Source organism: Gopherus flavomarginatus, chromosome 10, assembly GCF_025201925.1.
Source record: "Gopherus flavomarginatus isolate rGopFla2 chromosome 10, rGopFla2.mat.asm, whole genome shotgun sequence".
Taxonomy (NCBI): Eukaryota; Metazoa; Chordata; order Testudines; family Testudinidae; genus Gopherus; species Gopherus flavomarginatus.
In genome coordinates this window covers 62308038-62330724 of record NC_066626.1, presented here as the reverse complement: position 1 = coordinate 62330724, position 22687 = coordinate 62308038, and the positions used below count along the sequence as shown (strand labels likewise).

The 22687-nt window shown below is 43.5% G+C and overlaps 1 protein-coding gene across 1 annotated transcript in view; it reads right to left on the bottom strand.

The window, feature by feature from the left end:
* The window catches only part of LOC127058877 (zinc finger and SCAN domain-containing protein 29-like), a 394206-nt gene that overhangs the window by 106037 nt on the left and 265482 nt on the right, over positions 1–22687 (bottom strand). The window lies entirely within an intron of this gene.

The following is a 22687-nucleotide window of genomic DNA, read 5'->3' as shown; positions in this document are numbered from 1 at the left end:
CATTGCTGATGTAAAGAATATAAATCACATTGGATTTGGAGGAAAATCTAAAACTTTAAGAAAGATAGGCTTTCAGAAATGGACACTACCGAGACAAGTTACTACATCAATTAACAAGGACCAAAAGATAATCTTGACTGTTACAAAAAGAGATACTTGTGCAGCAGTGCCTAGGCAACTTAAACTTCAACTGTTTTCCTGACACTGGGCCGCACCAAAGGCCCTTTTCACCCCCTTTTCCTATGACTAGGATCTTAAGCAGTTATGTCACTCCGGAGTCAGCCTAGTGAGCTCAATTAACTTCTTTCTGAGGTCCATGCCAACAGTTAATAACAATGTCCCCACACAGTTAAGTTCAAAGCAACCCTTATTGATCTAGCACAGAAAACAAACCTGCTATGAAATTTAGCTTGTACTATGCAGGTTATTACAAAACAATTCTTTAACTAGGCACTACGTTTTAGCTGATGTTGAAGAAAACTCTTCTGGCTAAGTCCTCCAACTCTGCCTGCTTGAGATGTACTGTATTTTTATCAAGGAGCACCTTATAAGTCATCTTTCCTCCTGTGGAGATGAGGCATTTACTTTGTCATCTCGCAATAATTCCTTGCTTTGTGTGGCTTACTATATTTAAATTTAGCATTGAGACAAAATTGTTTTCTTCCTGTGCTAAAGCGTAGTAAGTTGCTTCCTGTTTTCATAATAGGAAACTGATGGGCATGTAAGAGAGCTTTTCCTCACCGAATACCTTAGATCATAAATATTCTACAGTAAAGATATAAGAGGATCTTATCTCAAGACTCATTAGCAACATTTATTGTCTTCAGCAACTTTTGGAGGATAGTTTACTTGTTTCAACATGTATATTTCAACTTTATATTTTAAGAGAGAAAATTGAGTAGCAAATCTTGATGGTGCTGGTAGGATAAGTCATGGAAATAGAAGGCACTTTCCCTATTACACAGTATGCCAAGCATGCAACAGTCTAGACAATTGGTTAGATGAGGGAAGTGCCATTTCATACAATGTGTATCTTGGTGCTACTCCCTTGAATTTTATAACTTGCTCTTGTAGTTATTTAACAGCAATGATAACCTGTGCTGGTTTTAAAAGCTTCATTTAACTATCTAAAAAGTTGATTTGTTTTTAGATCGTAATGTACCTTCTTGTAGCCTTTATTTTAAAGCAAATATACAGTGCACTCAGTTATGCTCTTTATTGAAAACATTTAATTTTGAGGTTTTCGATCTGTCAGTCTGAACTGCCATTATAAATGATGGACTTGTTTGCAGTCCATGTCACAAGGTTATTGGACAATTAAATTCCAATACAGATATTACTGGATGAGTTTATTTTTAACAGATTGTATTAAAGATAAAACTGACTATGTGCATCATACAGAAATGACTCGGCATTTAAAATTATGATCATACAGCAGTTGAGGAGACTGCTCAAATTGTACCAGATTTCTTAGACTGCTTATCTTGCTGTAGGCTTTTTTGTAGTTTTCTACTGTCTGCCTTGAGTGACTTATTTTATTGTTGCATCATCTATTTTGAAGATTCATTCTTCTGCTAGAGAAAGCTGGAAGAAATACAAGCACAGAAATGGAATAAAGCACTTCAGATCTATGATGCAAGGGACTTCCTTTTTTACTGCTACCGCAAAAGACAGATTCTGCTGACAATATTCATGAGTGTTCTGGAAAAGAGGAGATGGCATTGCAACTACAGGCAAACCAGTTATCTCAATCCAATATTTTACATTGACAGTTTTATGTGAAGCCATGTTTTCAGTTATGTACAATTAGGGTTGCCAGTTTTGGTTGAACATATTCTGGAAGTTTCCTCACATGACATAATCTTTAAAGATTAAGCTTTAATTCCTGGAGACTCCAGGACAATCCTGGAGGGTTCAGAACCCAATGCACAATGTGCCACTGAATTTTCATTGTTTCAATATTATAAATGGCAGACAAGTTACTTTGCAATTTGGAACTCCTGGGAGGAAAAAGCAAGACTGCAGGATTTCTGTTTGGCATGACTTTATAGAAATAGTAGAAAGGCTTTTTGGTTTTGAGTCAGTACTAAAGTATTCCACTGCAGATTAGGTTAGTATCCTTCAAAATACATTCTAAATCCTGTGGAGTAGAGAGGATTTAACTTGCTTTGAAAGATTCTATTCCAAAATAAGGTGTTGGGGCCTGACGCTGGTGTTTGTTTTGGATTCTGCCTAGACTTTTGGAACACGGTGATGCAAACTATTTTTATGTAGCTAATTTTTACTGCAATAAATTATGAATTGTAATATGGCACCAACTGATCAGAATGGTGGCAGTCAATTAAGTCAGTGGCAGTTTAAGGCCACGTCCACACTACAGAGTAAAATCGAAATTAATAAAATCGATTTTATAAAACAGGTTTTATAAAATCGATTTTACGCGTCCACACTAGGGCACATTACTTCGGTGGTGTGCGTCCATGGTCCCAGGCTACCATCGATTTCCGGAGCGGTGCACTCTGGGTAGCTCAGTAAAAGAATGGGACCAATAACTTCGATTTCCGCCCACACTAACCCTAAATCGATATAGTAATATCGATTTTAGGGTTACTCCTCTCGTTGAGCAGGAGTACAGAAATTGATTTTAAGACCCCTTAAAATCGATTTTAAGTGCCTTGTAGTGTGGATGGGTACAGCTGTTTAAATCGATTTAATGCTGTAGTGTGGACCAGGCCTAAGTATGTTACTACTCTTCCTACTGGCTCTGCGGAGTCAAAGCTTGTACAAGTGTGTGAGCTGGATTCTTTTATGGGTTGTGAATCAACAAAATTGTTAAATTGTTCTATCAGAATTTACTTATTGCTAGTGATGAAGAGCAAGCAAAAAAGAACAGCTTGACTTTTAATTTGCTGTCCCAGAAGTTAGGGAAGCACATTTTGTGGAAGTCCTTGAAAGAGACACACCGTTGTTGTTATGACCTTGATCCTGCAAAAACATATGCACGTTCTTAACTTTATGCACCGAGAGCAGTACCAGGGAAATTAATATGACTACTCACAGTTCATAAAGTTAAGAAAATATGTAACTCTAGAGAATATGGGCCTATACAATTTTTAGTCATTCTTCAAAGAGTAACTATAGTGTAAGATGAGTTGAAAATTATCAGTTATCTTGCTCTCTGACATCATTGTTCTGTTATTTTTGAATTTCAATTGTTGAATAATTTTTAGGCTCACAAAAACATACTGTTGATAGTTCTGTCTAGACCATAATAGGATAGGCAGATACTATGCAAGTTTCCATGCAAAATATTTTATCCTGATCTATCTAAAAACTTTCCCAGGGTCATATAGTAAGTCAGTGGCAGAGCTGGGAGTAGCACCCCTGTGTCCTAGAGTAGCACCCCTGTGTCCTAGATCAGCACCCTTTGGCCTGGAACTTGACGTTCTTTCCTTGCGTGTATTTACATATATGAATATTCTGTAACTTCATTGTTAAATGTTTTGCAATACTGTATCACTCACTGTAGCTTACTGATTGCTATTAACAGCTAAAAGCACATTTTCATAGTATTTGCAAAGACTGGTATGTTTAAGATGCCAAACTGCCTTGACAAATAAAAGTTATTGAGAGCCAGGATATTTTGACCTTTTTCCCAAATAAATCATTTTGAGGTTTAAAATGGTAACTCTGAAAGGTTTAAGGTTAATTTGTATGTATTAGGTGCACATAATTTTCCAACTGAGTTCAGTTATATTTATTGGGCCTTGAAATTCAAAAACAAATTACCTCTACTGAAGCATGCAGTTTAAAAGCATGGCACACAGCAGGCAACAAGAACTAGTCTGCAGCATCGTTGTGCCACCAGCACCCTACCCCTACCAAATTCAGACCCGAATAATGTTTCCAGACACACCATGCAATGCATTGTAGAAAGTAAGATGCACATTAATTGTTGCTAACCTCATGCTGCAATGTTGTCTGTATGTCTTCAGACACAAAATAAAAGCCTGAAGGAAATAACCTGTGAGGAAAGATGGAAAGTACTGAGGCTCAATCCTCTCCTGCCTTAGGCCTGCTATGCATTATGCTAGTTCATAAAACCAGGATAGCCAACCAGGATCACCCAAGTGTAGGGGGCCTCTTCCAGTGGCATATGCCTGGAGCTGTGGCTCCTCTTATTTCTTTGCCTACAACTGGCATAAGGGCCCACAGCTGGGAGAAAGAGGGAACATAACCGGAGTGTTTCTACACGTCAGCAGTGCCTTGCTGCCATAACTGCTCCTAGTAGCCATCTCTTGAGTTGTGTTGTGAGTTTCTTGGCTGCAGCCAGTGATCTGCACATAAATGTGTGCAGAGCTTGGCTAAGCTATCATGAGAGGATAGGGAGAAGATACAAATGCCAGAAAAGTGTGGGGAGAGCTTTGGGTGGTACAAGCATGTGTAACTAAGAGAATTGGAATGGAAGTCCAAAATTAAATTCTAGGCTCAACATGAGCAAGTATTACTGGTCTATGAACTGCTGTGAAGGGATAGTATAGAATAGATCTAAAAATTCTACTCTCCCCCCTGCAAGTCATCTACTATAGAAAAGCTTTCATAACATCACCTCTACCCTTAAACTATAGGAGGAGTAATGAATGAGACTCCCATCAGATCAGTCACCAATCCTTAATCATTATTTAATAGGACAGTCGAATTCCATACCAGGAAATAAGTATGCTGCATTTGCAGATTGCAACCCCTGCCAATTCAGGCAAAAGGCTGAAACCACAGCTCTGAAAGACCATTAATGATACTTGGAATAGTTTAAATTTGCTGACCTATCAAAGCCAGCTTTAATTGGTGGTGCTGATTTTGAAGTCCTATATTGAGAAGTTATCAGAGCTGTTTTAATTATATTCAGGGACAGGCTTGTAAACTAATTTTTTACTGTAATTTTAAATATTGAAGTGGTGTTATCCAAATTCTCCTTAGATGTTTGAGTAAAATATTTGGAAGGTGTTGCGTATTCACAGACTAATCTATTCAAGGTGAATTGGTGCAGGGTGTAGATATAGAGAAACATAAATGCTTTGTTTGGCACCTTATGAGCAAATTCATTCCACTTGCATATTTGGCATATTTATATGACTGCACCTTCCAAGTCAATTGTGACAATACAGGATATTTCATCTAGCAAACTTGTTAACTAATACGCAGTGTTTGTAGCAGCATCGGTCCCAGGATATTAGAGAGGCAAAGTGGGTGAGGCAATATCTTTTATTGGACCAACTGTTGGTGAGAGAGAGCTTGAAAGCTTGTCTCACTCGCCAATAAAGGTATCACTCACCTTGTCCCTCTAAGCTCTCTAATAGTGAGAATCACACCTAATTAAGTTTCTTTAAAACAATGCTTTACAAGCCTTTCTGTTAATCTTGTTTATAATATTGCCCATTAAATAGAAAATGTACCATGCCAGATCTGGTTAATTTCAAAGCAAATTATAAGGACAGCGAAATGGTACACCAGTTGGGAGGGGGGGAGGAGAATGAAATGTTTAACCCAGTAATACTGGAGTAGCAGACATCTACTTTTGACAAGCTGACAGAACAAGAGAATTGAAACTTGATGAATCTTAATGCGTTCTGTCACGTACTTCAATTTTCTCAAATTATTTCTCCAATTACTTCTAGTCTTTGTGAAGGAATGACTAATGATAATTAATACATTCTTACCATTTGCATATTCAGGCTCCAGTATTTCTGAAAAATGCAGATTTGTTGTGAGGACAAGCCAAGTATTTTCTTGGGAGATCAAAACACTTTAAATGCACTGCTGCAGTATATTTTCAAATGAACAGGAATCTAGTTGTTTGATTAGAATGAGTTTAACCTATTTTTCCCTAGGAAATAGATTGCGCATAGTCCAGGACATGGACCCATTTGTGTGTTTGGTTTTTTTGGTTTGCAAAGCATCTTTTGTCTCTTATGTACTGCCCTTTGCTTTGTTTGGGTGGAAGGGAAGGGCTCTCATTGTTTGGGCGCAGGGGAAGGGCTACCAATTGGCCATTTAGTGCACCCACAAGGGGAGGCTAAATTTAGTTTTTAAAAATATTGTTTGTTCAAGATTCAGAAGAAAACTGTCCACATAAGATACAAAGTCCATATGAGTGCAAGCTTCTTTATGTTGGCTCTGACAGCATGCCTCAATTGTGACTCTGAAGGGCCACCTTTCAGGGGTGAGTAGTACAGCTGGGCGGAAATGATTTTCCTGTCCTGCATCAGGACAAAACCAAGACCATATGAAGTTGTTTGTGAAAAATCAGAGCTGGACAGATCCCAGAATTCCCAACAGCCTGGTGGTTAGGGCACTCATCTGGGATATGGGAGACCTTGGTTTGTGTCCTTGCTCCAGTGAATATTTAATTTAAGTGCAATGGGTCCAACAGGAGATGTTGAAACACACCTCCTGCCACTCCAGAATAGTCAATACTATTGTGGTTAGGACTCTTATCCTGGATATGGAAGATCCAAGTTCAAGTCCCTAGTCTGAATGAGGCAGAGCTTGGGTCTTACATGCCCCCTAGAATAACCAGGTGGGATAGCACTCTCTCCATATGGTATGGACATCTATCCTGGACCTGGGAAACCTTCCTTAGCAAAAGTTTGTGTTGAAACTGGTAACGTCCTACAAAATTTTTTTCCTTTTGACAAATCTGAATTTTCCTATTTAAAAATAGTTAAGAAATCCCCACTTGATGTAGTGACATAGTTCAGTTTGTGTGTTTACTCAGTCTTGTCATCTCTACTGATATGGCCAGCAAGAGAGCCCTTTCTGATACAGACACATGTCTACTTGCAGCTGAACTGAACTAAAAAAACAAACAAACCACAATCTGTTAAAGCCTGTAGCAAAAGAGATCCGGAAGGCAACATTAAAGCTAGGACTGAGTAATGGACAGGAAATTAAAATGAGATTCAACTTGGAAAAACCAAACTTAATTTTTGTCAGAATGGTCCACTGATACAGATTCAATGGAAGGGAGATACTTCATTCCAATAATGCAGAAAAAATGCCAAGAGGAGATAATAAACAACACAAGATGAAAGTTTGCAAAAAAGGCAATGCAATTCAATTAAACATGGAGACATCACACCAAAGTCTGAGGAGGTGACTCTGATTCACTCTGATTCAGCTCTCGACTTGGGCAAGTCTGTCAGTTTTTTCCAGCAGACCACCTCAGTTCCAGAATGTTGTTGCCTTGGGAATGGGGGGCAGGAGGGAATAGCAGGATTCAGTTAAGGGTGACAAAAATGAGGGCTTCAGGCAGCAGTTGTGAAAGAACAGGGTGAGCTGGTGGAATACTAAATATGGACATCTTTCTCGATTGCTTGCTCATGTCTATTCCAATTAGGTGTGTGCGCGCCTCATGCACAGTAGCCGGAAGGTTTTCCCCCTAGCAGTACCTGTCAGCTCAAGTGCCCCCTGGAGTCGTGCCTTAATAGCCCCATATATAGGGCCCTGCCAATCTGCCACCACTTCAGTTCCTTCTTACCACCTATGAGAGTTAGCTGGAATGCTTGTTTCTCTTGCCTCAGCAAGCCTTCTCCCTAGTAGTCTTCAGACAGTTTTTCTGTAAATACTTAAATCAGTCAGTTAGTAGTTGTAGTTAGTTAAGTCATTATATAGTTAGAATTCAAGTAGGGAATTATTCTGGGGGTACCCCATTTCCCTCTTCCCACCCCAGTCCCAGGGCATGCTTTGGTCCCCGGGGTTTAAGCCTATGCCCAGGAATGACCATCACACTTCCTGCTTGAAGTGCCTGGGGGAATTGCATCAGAAGGACCACTGCAAGATCTGTAGGGGTTTCTGTCCCAGGATTCAAAAACAAAGAGACGCAACGGTTGAAGATCTTTCTGATAGAGGCTGCTCTCCATCCCCACTCAGAGCCAAGATTAGCTGAACCAACGCCTAACACTTCAACATTGGTGTGCAGTGCTCCAGCATTGGCACAAGAAACTTTGGCGCTGAGAAAGGACTCAGATACAGACACTCAGTACCGACAGAGCTCCCTGCACAGAGACTCCATGCATGGCAGGGTGCAGCACCACTCCCAGTCCCCAGTGCCCCACAAGAAGAAGCCAGACGGGGCACTCAGTCACACTGAGACCGGGACGGAAGGACTCATAAGCGTTGGTCCATGTAAGTGCAGCACCACTTAGCCCGGCACCGTTGACTCCTGCCCCGACAAGGGGTCATTCAAGTTTGGCTCCTCAGGACTCCCCTCTCGAGGAGAGTCATGGGGAGGCTTTGGAGCTGCCCTCCACACTGGAGGTCTTTGAGGTGGCAAAAGAGTTCATTGTCCTCATGGCACTGCCACCTTCCCCACTCAGACGAGACAGGACGCTGAAGGCAACAGCACCTCAGAGGCTCTCGGTGCCATCCTGAAGCAAGACAGCAATGGTATCACGTCTGTCACCATCAACTCGGCAACAGTCCCCAGTACTTTCTGGCAGCAGATTGGCAGGGGAGTCATACCGGTCCCCAATCTCCCAGCACCGCTCCATGGCAGTGGTGGGCACTTCTCCCCCATGGTTCTCCCAGAGTGAGTCCTCCCAGTCAGAATCAGAGGCAGAGTCCTTTGTGTCCAGGCAGAGAAGAGACACATGATGTCAGACAGGAAACAAAACAATTCCCCCGATGCCATGGCCCATGCAATGGTAAGCTCCAACCCAATGGCCATTTTGGACCCCTTGGGCATTCCCTCAAAGCCAGGGGTCCTATTCCAGGAGGTTGGTGTCAGTAGCTTCAGAAACCCATGCACCTCCCGCACCTGTGTCGGTGCAGGACCAGCCACCCCACACCGTACCGTTTACGGCACTGGAAGACCTGGCACCATACAATCCCCACGGTGCTGAGGGCCAGGAGCAAGAGCAGGTCCCAAGTCGAACCTCGTCTTCATCATCGCCAGATGAGGCAGTGGCTGGAACCTCCATTGTTCCTGCACTCGAAGACAGTAGGGTCCACCAGCAGTTCCTGAAGAGGGTGCCTGAGAACTTGGGGTTCCAGATCAAGGAAGTCTGAGTTATCAAACCCCAGGATTAACATCCTGGCCCCCTGGGCACCCTCCTGAGTTGTCCTGCCACTTAAGACCATACAGGATATCACCAAAATGCTGTGGCAGACTCGCGCCAGTGAATGGACAGAGAGGAAGTATTTTGTCCCCTCTAAATGGTTTGAATACTGTCATTCACACCCGCCACCAGACTCTTTTTAGTGATGGTGGTGATAGCAAATGAGCAAGAACATCAGGGGTACCAAGGTCCATCACCTAAAGCCTGAGATGCGAAGAAGCTGGACCTCTTCAGGAGGAAAGTCTATTCTACTGGGGGACTCCAGCTTTGGATTTCAAACCACCAGATGATCCTTAGCAGATATAGCTTCAATTCCTGCAGGGCTATGTCAAAATTCAAGGAGCTTCTGCCAGAAGACTTGAGGGCAGAGTTCTCTGCTTTGGTGAAGGAGGGCAAGCTTGTGGCACAGGCTTTGCTACAGGCAGCCCTGGATGGTGCCAATTTGGCCACTCGCATCATGGCTTCAGCAGTGGCCATGAGAAGGAGCTCCTGGCTGCAGGCATCAGGGCTTCCATACGAGGTCCAACAGACCTTCCAGGAGCTCCCATTTGAGGGCTCAGCCCTCTTCTCTGTGAAAATGGATTCGTGGCTTCACAACCTTAAAGACTCAAGAACTACTTCCAAGTCCCTGGGCCTCATGCCTCCACTGCATAGACGGAGCATCTTTAAACCCCAGTCACTGCCTCAATTCTACCAACTGCAGAATAGGCAGGATTATTCTAAGAGGCGTAATAGAAATACCAGGAAGAGGCCTCCTCTTTCATCTGCTCAGAGTTCTGGGCAGGTGAAACAGTCCTCTGGTCAAAAACAAGACTTTTTTGAAGGTGTGCCCGAGGGAGATGTACCAGTTTTAACACCAGATCCAATGTATCCCATCCTTTTTGTGCTGACTGTCCTAATTCTACTATGCATGGGCCCAGATCACATCAGATAGCTGGGTGCTTTGCATGCTAGAACTGGGATATTCTCTCCAGTGCAGTTCCTTCCTCCATCCCTCTTCAGGAACCCCTCTCACCAGCATCTTCTAATGCAAGAGGTGTAGCTGCTCCTAAGAGTAGAAGCAGTGAAAGAGGTTCCTCGGGAGCTAAGGGGCAAGGGTTTTTACTCCAGTTATTTCCTCTTCCTGAAAGCCAAAGGCGACCTCAGACCTCAACATATTCATGAAGAAACTGAAGTTCCGCATGGTGTCTTTGGCCTCCATTATCCCTTCCCAGGATCCAGGAGACTGGTATGCCACCTTTAATTTGAAGGAAACATATTTTCACATATCCATAACCCTGTCTCACAGAAAGTTCCTTGGGTTTATGGTAAGCCAGAATCACTATCAGTTCACAGTCCTCCCCTTCAGCCTGTCAGCAGCACCGCGGATGTTCACCAAGTGCATGGCAGTCATGGCTGCTTTCTTACGGAAGTGCTAGTGCAGATGTTTCCGTACCTCAATGACTGGCTGATCAAGGGCCACTCCAAAACACAAGTGGAGGCACATATATGCCTGATAAGAGCAACTTTTGATGACCTTGGCCTTCTACTGAATGTATAGAAGTCAACCCTGTCCTCCGTTCAAAGGATAGAGTTCATAGGGGAAGTATTGGACTCAAAACAGATGAGCATTTCTACCAGAGTCATGGTTTCAGACCCTTTGTGACATCATAAAAGATCTCAGATGATTCCCTACCACCACAGCGAGGAATTGCCTGAAGCGCCTTGTCCACATGGGCGCCAATACTTACGTAATGCAGCATGCCAGACTGAGGCACCAACCCCTTCCTGTGTGGCTAGTCTCAGTGTATCGACCAAACCAAGACAGTCTAGACAAGGTAGTCACTGTTTCCCAGCCAACTCTCGAGTCTCTCCTATGGTGGCTCAACCCGCAGGCCATGTGTGGGGGGATTCCCTTCTCCAGATCTCAACATTCTCTTTCCCTAGTCAGGGACACATCAGTGATGGCATGGGGAGGGCATCTGGGGGAGCTGAGGACTCAGGGCCTTTGGTCCCAAGCAGAGCTCTCAGTTCACATCAACATCAGGGAGCTCAGAGCGTGTCCAGACATGCTACGATCTGGCAAAAATACCTGCCCCTGCACTGACAGCACACTCCCTGCTGGTGCAGGCATCTTCAGTGGCATTCCTGGCCCAAGTTCTGACCCAGGAAACTTGCTGGGCTGCGACGTGGTCCTCAATCCACACTTTTATCTCACCTTATGCTATTACCCAGCAGGCTAGAGACAATGCAACCTTTGGCAGAGCGGCGCTCCAATTAGCGAACCCCTAAGCTCTGACCCCGCCTCAGAGTTCCTGCTTGGGAGTCACCTAATTGGAATCGACATGAGCAAGCACCTGAAGAAAAAATGGTTACCTACCTTTCGTAGCTGTTGTTCATCGAGATGTCTTGCTCATGTCCATTCCAAGACCCACCTCCCTACCCCTCTGTCAGAGCAATGCCAGCAAGAAGGAATGGAAGTGGCGGGGGATTGGCGGGGCCCTATATATGACGCCATGGAGGAGCGACTCTAGGTGGTGCCTGATCCGACCCGACAGTTACTGCTATGGGAGAAACCTTCTGGCTACTGTGCACGCAGCACGCACACAACTAATTGGAACGGACATGAGCAACGCATCTCCAAGAACAACAGTTATGAAAGGTAGGTAACTGTATTTTCCCCAGAAATATCTGTACTCTTTCACAGTGCCCAGACACTGGGAGTTACTGGCTGGAAATCCCGTCTCACTAGGAAGTTAAATGATGGGAAAGCCAAAAACCTACCAGGTGGCCTTAGCTAATATTTACGCTGCTCCAACATGAATGCAGGACAAAAACACGGCTAACAAGATGCCATATATCAGTGCAGCAAATGGATTGTTATCATTTTTATCACTTTTTCAGTAGTTAACAATAAGTTGGGAAACTACAGGATCTTAGGAAGTTGTAAAGGGAATCCTTATTGCTTACAGAATCTATATATAGCAATAAAGAATCTCTGGCACAACCCAGGAGGAAAAGGGTGCAAAAACACCAGTAATCCTAGTGAAAATAGGGCAAGGAAGTCAGAGTGTAGAATATCTAAACTTGATGACGTTGGCCCAGATTCTTGGGGGTTGTGCCACACCATCAATAGAGTCTGGCTGTAAAGCTGTCATAGGTAGTCTTGGGAGAGTCACTGCAGTGTGGAGAGGCTTCTCCAGTGGTACTGAGATGGGCTCCTTTGCTTCACCTTTCCTGCTGCCTGCGTAGTGAGCATAACTGCAGCGCCAGTGTCCCCTGTCAGTCACCTGGGTTTGTGTGGGGCTGCTGAAACAGGCTGTTCTTGTGCCTGAGGAGTAGGTACTGCCTGTAGCTGGCCCAGCATCTGGGTAGTGCAAAAGTGAGCTTCATATGAGAGGTAGAATGGTCCATTGGATAGGACGCTGTCCTGGGACTTGGGAGACCTGGTGTAAAGAATGAAGGCCTGTAGGTTAGTCTGGGACTAACTAGCTCAGTCTCCAGACAAATGAACACAGATGAGCTACAGCAGAACCACCTGACTGGCCAACCCACCTGTGCGGCTGAAGGAAGTCAGCAAGGGCGCTCTTAAACTCAGCAGCAGGTCCCTGGCTGTTTAATGCTTATGCTTGCCCCCGTGATCACTCCTGTGCCTGACTTGTGCCCTGCCTTGTTCCTGCTTCTGGGCATGCTCCCCTTCTCAATTCCTGACTCTGGCTTTGACTCTTGACTCTGACTACTGGTTCCTGACCCCATCTCCAACATCTTCATCAGCCCCCCGTGTCCCTGTTGCTGACACCTGGGTTCAATTTTCTGCTCCACCACAGACTTCCTGCATGACTTTGGGCAAGTTATGGTATCTCAGTTCCCATCTGTAAAATGGGGATAATAGTAATCCCCTACCTCATGGGGTGTTATGAGGAGATATACACTGAAGATTGTGAGGCACTTTGATACTATGGTAATGAGGATCACATAAGTACCTAGGTGAAATATTTATCTCTTTTGCTCCCATCCCTTGGTGGGTGCACCTCTGCATAGCCAAGGATCTGGCCCCCAAACTGGAGTAGAGATGACTGATCTCTTAGCTGCACTGGAGGAGGAGAGTGGACTGGAAGAGGCTCTACTGCTAAAAGATGAAAGGTGACATGGGAATGGGCAGAAGGTTGAGAGTCTGTGACCACCATTATAAGAGCTCGGGGAAATAAGCAAAAATCACAAAGACTTGTGAAAGAATCATGTTTCCAAATTTAGTGCCTCTGCTCCTGGAATTTCTACCAGCAGATTTCAGTTAATTAATTTTCAATTTTTGTTAATATTTCAGCTAATTTATCTCTGCAAATGGTTTGCTTTACAGTTCTGTTGGCCATTTGGTTGGTCAATTAAGTCACATGCTACTACTTTCAGTGCTCTGAATGAGTGAGTGTACAACTACTTCCATGAATGCTTTGTGCATTTTTAAATGCTGAAGACTAAAATTTGCTTTCTAAAAACATTTATGCTGGGGGAATATTTGTTCATATGGATTTTTGGGTAGAGAAAGAGGGTGTGAAGGTGAATAAATCAAATGTACTTAAGAACGTGCTGTTGGGATTTTCAAAGTAGACTAAAGGAGTTACCTGTCCATATTCCATGGAAAGGCAATAGAAACGAAGTGCCTCATTCCTTACAGTACTTTGAAAATCACAGCCTGCGTGAACTCAAAGAAAATCTTTGGTAATATTTACTCATCTTCCATTATTATAGACTCATAGACTCTAGGACTGGAAGGGACCTTGAGAGGTCATCGAGTCCAGTCCCCTGCCCTCATGGCAGGACCAAATACTGTCTAGACCATCCCTAATAGACATTTATCTAACCTATTCTTAAATATCTCCAGAGATGGAGATTCCACAACTTCCCTAGGCAATCTATTCCAGTGTTTAACTACCCTGACAGGAACTTTTTCCTAATGTCCAACCTAAATCTCCCTTGCTGCAGTTTAAGCCCATTGCTTCTTGTTCTATCAGTGGAGGCTAAGATTAACAAGTTTTCTCCCTCCTCCTGATGACACCCTTTTAGATACCTGAAAACTGCTATCATGTCCCCTCTCAGTCTTCTCTTTTCCAAACTAAACAAACCCAATTCCTTCAGCCTTCCTTCATAGGTCATGTTCTCAAGACCTTTAATCATTCTTGTTGCTCTTCTCTGGACCCTCTCCAATTTCTCCACATCTTTTTTGAAATGCGGTGCCCAGAACTAGACACAATAGTCCAGTTGAGGCCTAACCAGTGCAGAGTAAAGCGGAAGAATGACTTCTTGTGTCTTGTTTACAACACACCTGCTAATGCATCTAGGTATATCACATCCACCGCTTCTTCCTTATCCACAAGGCTGGTTATCCTATCAAAGAATGCTATCAGATTAGTTTGACATGATTTGTTCTTTACAAATCCATGCTGGTGAATCCCTATCACCTTACCACCTTCCAAGTGTTTGCAGATGATTTCTTTAATTACCTGCTCCATTATCTTCCCTGGCACAGAACTTAAACTAACTGGTCTGTAGTTTCCTGGGTTGTTTTTATTTCCCCTTTTATAGATGGGCACTATATTTGCCCCCTTCCAGTCTTCTGGAATCTCCCCCGTCTCCCATGATTTCCCAAAGATAATAGCTAGAGGCTCAGATACCTCCTCTATTAACTCCTTGAGTATTCTAGGATGCATTTCATCAGGCCCTGGTGACTTGCAGGCATCTAACTTTTCTAAGTGATTTTTTTACTTGCTCTTTTTTTATCTTCTAAACCTACCCTCTTCCCGTAAGCATTCACTATATTAGACATTCCTTCAGACTTCTCAGTGAAGACCGAAACAAAGAAGTCATTAAGCATCTCTGCCATTTCCAAGTCTCCCGTTACTGTTTCCCCCTCCTCACTGAGCAGTGGGCCTACCCTGTCCTTGATCTTCCTCTTGCTTCTAATGTATTGATAAAAAGTCATCTTGTTTCCCTTTATTCCCATAGCTAGTTTGAGCTCATTTTGTGCCTTTGCCTTTCTAATCTTGCCTCTGCACTCCTGTGTTATTTGCCTATATTCGTCCTTTGTGATCTGACCTAGTTTCCATTTTTTATATGACCCCTATTTATTTTGTAGGTCACGCAAGATCTCGTGGTTAAGCCAAGGTGGTCTTTTGCCACATTTTCTATCTTTCCTAACCATCGGAATAGCTTGCTTTTGGGCCCTTAATAGCGTCCCTTTGAAAAACTGCCAACTCTCCTCAGTTGTTTTTCCCCTCAGTCTTGATTCCCATGGGACCTTACCTATCAGCTCTCTGAGCTTACCAAAATCCGCCTTCCTGAAATCCATTGTCTCTATTTTGCTGTACTCCCTTCTACCCTTCCTTAGAATTGCAAACTCTATGATTTCATGATCACTTTCACCCAAGCTTCCTTCTACTTTCAAATTCTCAACGAGTTCCTTCCTATTTGTTAAAATCAAGTCTAGAACAGCTTCCCCCCTAGTAGCTTTTTCAACTTTCTGAAATAAAAAGTTGTCTGCAATGCAGTCCAGGAACTTATTGGATAGTCTGTGCCCCGCGGTGTTATTTTCTCAACATATATCTGGATAGTTGAAGTCCCCGATCACCACCAAATTATGGGCTTTGGATGATTTTGTTAGTTGTTTGAAAAAAGCCTCATCCACCTCTTCCACCTGATTAGGTGGCCTGTAGTAGACTCCCAGCACATCACCCCCATGTTTTTTACCCTTTTTAGCCTAACCCAGAGACTCTCAACACTTCCATCTCCTATGTCCATCTCCACCTCAGTCCAAGTGTGTACATTTTTAATATATAAGGCAACACCTCCTCCCTTTTTCCCCTCTCTAGCCTTCCTGAGCAAACTATACCCATCCACACCAACATTCCAGTCGTGTGTATTATCCCACCAAGTTTCAGTAATGCCAACAATGTCATAGTTGTATTTATTTATCAGCACTTCCAGTTCTTCCTGCTTATTACCCGTACTACTTGCATTTGTATATAGGCATCTAAGATACTGGTTTGATCTTGCCTCCCAGCTTTGCCCTGACCCTCCTTTCTCTCTGCCATTATAGCCCGTGCTCCCTCCTGTTTCCAACCCATTTCCCAGGTCTTGTTCCCCACTTAACCTGTGGGGTTTGCTCACCTGTCCCCGTCAAACCTAGTTTAAAGCCCTCCTTACTAGGTTAGCCAGTCTGTGCGCAAATAAGGCCTTTCCCGTCCTCGAAAGGTGAACGCCATCTGTGCCTAGCAGTCCTTCCTCGAATAGCATCCCGTGGTCGAGGAAGCCAAAGCCCTCCTGGCGACACCATCCTCACAGCCAGGCATTCACCTCCACGATGCATCTGTCTCTGCCCGGGCCCCTACCTTCGACAGGAAGAATCGAAGAGAATACCACCTGCGCTCCAAACTCCTTAACCCGTACTCCCAGAGCCCTGTAGTCACTCTTGATCTGCTCAGTGTCGCACCTCACAGTATCATTTGTGCCCACATGGATGAGTAGCATGGGGTAGTAGTCAGAAGGTCGGATAATCCTCGACAATGCCTCTGTAACATCTTGGATACGGGCCCCTGGCAGGCAGCATACCTCCCGGGGTGAACGGTCAGGGCGACAGATGGGTGTCTCCGTCCCCCTCAGCAGAGAGTCTCCAACCACCACTACCCTACGTTTCTTATTATCAGTGGTGGCAGCAGACCTCCCAGCCTTAGGGGTACGAGGCTTTGCCTCCTTAACTGTTGGGGGTCATTCCTTCTCTCCTGTATCAAGAAGAGCATAACGGTTATCTATTACCACAGCAGGAGGGTTCGCAGCAGGGGTGGAGCACTGCCTGCTGCCAGAAGTAACCAGCTGCCAGTGTCCACCCTGAGCCATCTCCTCCTCCACTGGTGTGTCAGTAGTCCTGTGAACTGGGACAGCTACGTCAGCTGTCTCCACATGGATACTGTCCATGGATACGGATGTTCCTCAGCCTAGTCACCTCCTCCTGTAGCTCTCCCACCTGCTGCCTGAGAGATTCCACCAGTAGGCACCTTTCACATTGGATGCCACCCCCAGCCTGGATATCAGTAAGTGGAAATTGCAAGTTACAGTCTTTGCAAGCCCACACCAGAATCTGGGTAAAAGCATCCATGCTTTGGTGCTCTGTCTGGCTACAGGCGCAGGTGGAGGAGACAGAAGCAGTGCTGCCACAGGTGTTGCGGGTCCTCCTCACCATCGTAAGCCTCCCTCTGTCAAACTCTCTCAAATTCCCGTCTGCAGCTCCCTGTCTGCTCTGCTCTGCTTTAAACAGAGAGGTTTTGGATGTGGCTTGGTTTATAGGTTCAGGGGACCAATGGGTCACAGATGAGACCGACAAGGGACTCCCCACTCCCTTCCTATTCCCCTTCCAAACTCCCTTGCAAAACTCCCTGTTAGCAGCTCCTGTTCGCTAAGCTCCCTGGTCACTTGTGCGCAGCTTTATAAAGCCCTGGCCTGAGTGAATGCCCCGCCCACTGGTTAAGGCTCAGCTAATTACCAGAGGCTTCTAGCTTTCAAACCTTCCTTGGTAGCTCCGCCTCCAACTGCCAGCTACAGCACACGGTTCTTCAAACAAACAAACCACCACAACAACCAAACAGACTGACAAACACAAGCTCAGCACACAGCAAGTAACCCCCAAACACAAACACACACACTGCAGACAGTCACTTACCCCACAGATGCTGTATGTGCTCCTCCTTCACCTGGAGAACTCCCTTGCGAAACTCCCTGTTAGCAGCTCCTGTTCGCTATTGTAGCTCTTCCTTTGAGTGACTTGCATTTTTAGAAACCGAAGTGCTGATACTGAAGGACTTGTTCTTTCTAGGATTCCCTTTGCTAGTCCATCCTTGTCTCTCTTACTAAAGTCAAGATATACCACATCTACCGCTTCCTCTCCATCCATCCACAAGGTTTGTTAGCCTGTCAAAGAAAGCTATCCGGTTAGCTTGTCACAATTTGTTCTTGACAAATCCATGCTGACTGTTACTTATCAGCTTATTATCTTCTCGAAGTTTTCAAATCGATTGCTTCATTATCTTCTAGGTTTTTGCAAATTGATTTCTTAATTATTTGCTCCATTATCTTTCTGGGTACAGATGTTAGGCTGACTGGTCTGTAATTCTCCAGATTGTCCTTATTTCCCTTTTTATACATGGGCACAATATTTGCCCTTTTCCAGTCTTCTGGAATATCTCCTGTTTTCCATGACTTCCAAGGTAATAGCTAATGGCTCAGATATCTCCTAAGTCAGTTCCTTGAGTATTCTAGGATGCATTTCATCAGGCCCTGGTGATTTGAAGATATCTAACTTGTCTTAGTAATTTTTGACTTGTTCTTTCCCTATTTTAGACTCTGATCCTACCTCATTTTCACTGGCATTCACTATTTTAGACATCCAATCGCCACCAACCATTTTGGTGAAAATCGAAACAAAGAAGTCATCAAGCACCTCTGCCATTTCCACTTTTCCTGTTATTGTCTTTTCCCCCTCATTGAGTAACAGGCCTACTCTGTCCTTGGTCTGTTTTAATTTTGATGTTAATTTGCATGTGGGAGTGTATGTATTTCTTTTGAGGGCAAAAAAAGCCAAAAGGTAGAGAGTAGATATTGACAACATAGTCACAAGTTTGTCATTTTCTTTAGCACATTGTACAAACAGCTTCCATTGTGCCTTGGCAAATTTAAATCACTGAATGGGACAACTGAATAGTAATCACGCACATAAATGTCATATGAGAGAACGAGTGTATAGGTGTTTATCTTCTCTGGGTTTGGATTGGGTGTAGGAGTACTCTTAGGAGGATCAGAAGGATGTATTTAGTGGGGAGTTCTGGTTAGGAATAGCAATTTCTCTTTGGTCCTGACACAGGAATACTATTTTGTTGTAATGTAAACCCAGCCCTTTGGATCCCTGGAATGGGGAATATACACAGGAGTCTGTAATGTTAAAAATGACAGTGGCCATAGGCCTTTAAGCAACATGCTTATTTCAATCAATGAAAAACAGATGCTATTTTAAGGAGAGCTAGTGCAATACATTTAGTTTTTTCTTTAGATGTACTGCTATACATGAATTTAATTTAAACCTTATAAATTTTCTGTCACTTTTGAAAGCTATAGATTCCAACCATATAGCTATTGGACTTTTAACATAATTAAAAAAAGAGATTTTCATTCCTTAAATATTGCAATAATACATGATTCAAAGTATCTTTAGAAGTGAGGAAATTTCCAAGAATCAGTCAGGCAGAGGCGATTTCTTTTATGGAAAAGTGAATATGTGCAAAGTAAAGAAAAAAACAGATCTTAAGCATCCAGGTTATATCTGTTGGAGTGTCATTCATAACACCTACGTCACATAAGAATTATTGACTCTACTAATGTTTACCAAAGTATATGGACAAATATTTTAAAAATGTCTAGTGATGTGAGGTGCCTCCATTTTTGGATACTCAGTTTGAGACTGCTTTTAGGAGTTCTCCCTTTCAGATGGTGGTTGCCCAGGAATTTCTGATAATCAGGTCACTTCAGGGTTTCATGGGTTGAGTACCCAAAATCACTGGTCACTTGAAAACTGTAGCCTATGTGTATATTGAAAAATACATATATTTTATGTTTACTTGTGTATATAAAACTCTATATAGTTAATTTGTACTTCTTCCCTCCACACCCTCCCTACGTTGCTCCTACTCTTTTATAGGATGATCTTTTGGTGATAAGGACAGTGTCTTTCATGTGCTCATCTGACTCCTAGCACAAAGGAATCCTAATGCTGATGGGCTGGGGGGACCTTTGGCCACTGCTGTAGCACAGCAGTAGTGTACTTCAGAATCACGTTGAAGGCAGCGGGCCCTTATTAGTGTTTGCAAAGTGCTTTGACATCTACAGAAGAAAGGTGAAAAGTATTTAATACAGAATGTTGAAATTTTTTAATACTTGGTATTTTAGCTGTAGAATGATGGTCATCCATTTCTGGAAGATACAAGGCAAGATGGAAGTGTTTTCTGAAGAGGAATGACTGCCTGTCATAAACAGATAGCTAAGGGTTAATGTTCTTTCACCTGTAAAGGGGTAACACCAGTAACCTGAAACACCTGACCAGAGGACCAATCAGGAAACAAGACTTTTTCAAATCTGGGTGGAGGGAAGTTTTGGGTGTGAGTTCTTTGTTCTTTGTCTTGTGTCTGACCCTCTCGGCTCTGAGAGTGATCTTTTCTATCTCCTGGCTTTCTAATCTTCTGTTTCCAAGTTGTAAGTACAAAGATAGTAAGACAATAAGGTTTTATATTGTTTTCTTTTGTATTTACATGTGTGTAGTTGCTGGAATGTTTAAATTGTATTCTTTTTTGGATAAGGCTGTTTATTCATTTTTTTTCTTTTAAGCAAATGACCCTGTATTTGTCACCTTAATACAGAGAGACCATTTTTATGTCCTTTTCTTTCTTTTTTATACAAAGCCTTCTTTTTAAGACTTGTTGGAGTTTATTCTTTAGTGGGGACTCCAGGGAATTGAGTCTGCAGCTCACCAGGGAATTGGTGGGAGGAAGAAGTCAAGGGGGAAAATCTCTTTGTGTTAGATTTACTAACCTGACTTTGCATACCCTCTGGGTGAGGGAGGAAGAGGAGAGATTAGCTCTCTCTCGGTACTTGTGTTTTCCAGGACTGGAAATAGGGAGGGTGGAGTCCCTCTGTTTAGATTCACGGAGCTTGCTTCTGTATCTCTCCAGGAACCTGGGAAGGGAAATGGTTTATTCCCCTTTGTTGTGAGACTCAAGGAATCTGAGTCTGGGGGTCCCCCAGGGAAGGTTTTGGGGAGACCACAGTGCGCCAGGCACTGTATAGATCCCTGGCTGGTGGCAGCTTTACCAGGTCCAAGCTGGTAACTAAGCTTGAAGATTTTCATGCTAACACCCATATTTTGGACGCTAAGGTCCAGATCTGGGAAAAATGTTATGATGCTGCCACTGAATGCCACCTTTATGAATTCAGAATGTTATATTTAGCACAACACTTGCCACACTCATTCTCTGCAAAAAAAAAAAAATGTTTGCTAGTAAGAGTGCAGAGGAGGCAGCAATATTTCACTACCCAGTATTGGACCCTCTGGTTCAGAACTTGACAAGAACTATCAGGAAGAAGAATGTAAATAGAATTATGGATATCCTGTGCCATTACTCTGCATAAGTTGCAACTGAGAATTGCAGTGCTGACAACTGTGCTACTGCTACCTGACTTCATGCTTGCTATAATCAAATTTATTTGTGGTGTTTTTGTGGGGGCTGTAAATAGAACACTCCACTGAACACTTGTATATTTTAAATAGTGCATGAAATTACCCTGTGAGGGTATATTTTTAAACTCGAGTTTTATTTAACCATTAAAAAAAGCAGCACTGCTGCACGTAGGGCTGGCTCCAGGCCACAGCACACCAAGCGCGTGCTTGGGGCGGCAAGCCGCAGGGGGCGCTCTGCCGGTGCCACGAGGGTGGCAGGCAGGCTACCCTCAGCGGCTTGCCTGCGGAGGGTCCGCTGGTCCCGTGGCTTTGGCGGACCTCCCACAGGCACGCCTGCGGGAGGTCCGCCGAAGCCGCAGGACCATTGGACCCTCCACAGGCAAGCCGCGGTAGGCAGCCTGCCTGCTGTGCTTAGGGTGGCAAAATTCCTAGAGCCGCCCCTGGATGCACGAACTTTAAAAGAGAGCGTGCAATCCATGGACTAACCCAGACCACATCAACAAAAGTGTGAAGGAAGGAAAAGGCCTGTTGAGATACTCTTAGGTCTAATGGTGGATAATTTAAAAAACTTATTGCAAGCTATAGTACTTGGTGTGCCTTCAGTGTACATCCCACCAATGAAATGCAGGTGCCAATTGAGTAGAACATTTATTGTTTATTTGTATTACAGTAGCACATAGGGGCACCAGTCACGGAGCAGGACCCATTGTGCTAGGCACCATATAAACACAGACCAACAAGATGGTCTGTGCCCCAATGGGCTTATAGCAGCTTAACACCACAAGTCTGTGCTACACAACAATTTAGGATATGGACTGAAGAATAATATATCTGCTTTAAACTGTATGATGAGGAGTTGGTGGATTTTGAACAAAATGTAATTCCCAAGTAGGTATTTTCTTTACTGGGAATAATATACTCATAGTGCTGAGAAAAGTGCTATGGAATCTCTAATTACTGCTAACGTTCAGAACCTCAATTTTATCTCTCATCTAAAAGGCAACACTTCCACTGGTAGTGTCCTTTATATTGCTGGGGCACTACCTCAGTACTCTGTCAGAAATTAGATTTGTAGCTACTGCCTTCAGAACGTTATGTGTAGGGCCCTACCAAATTCATATCCATTTTGGTCAATGTCACGGTCATAGGATTTAAAAAATCATAAATTTCATGATTTCAGCTATTTAAATCTGAAATTTCACAGTGTTGTAATTGTAGAGTTCATGACCCAAAAAAGAATTGTGGGTGGGTGGGGAACACAAGGTTATTGTAGGGGAAGTTGCGGTACTGCTACCCTTACTTCTGTGCTGTTGCTGCTGGAGAC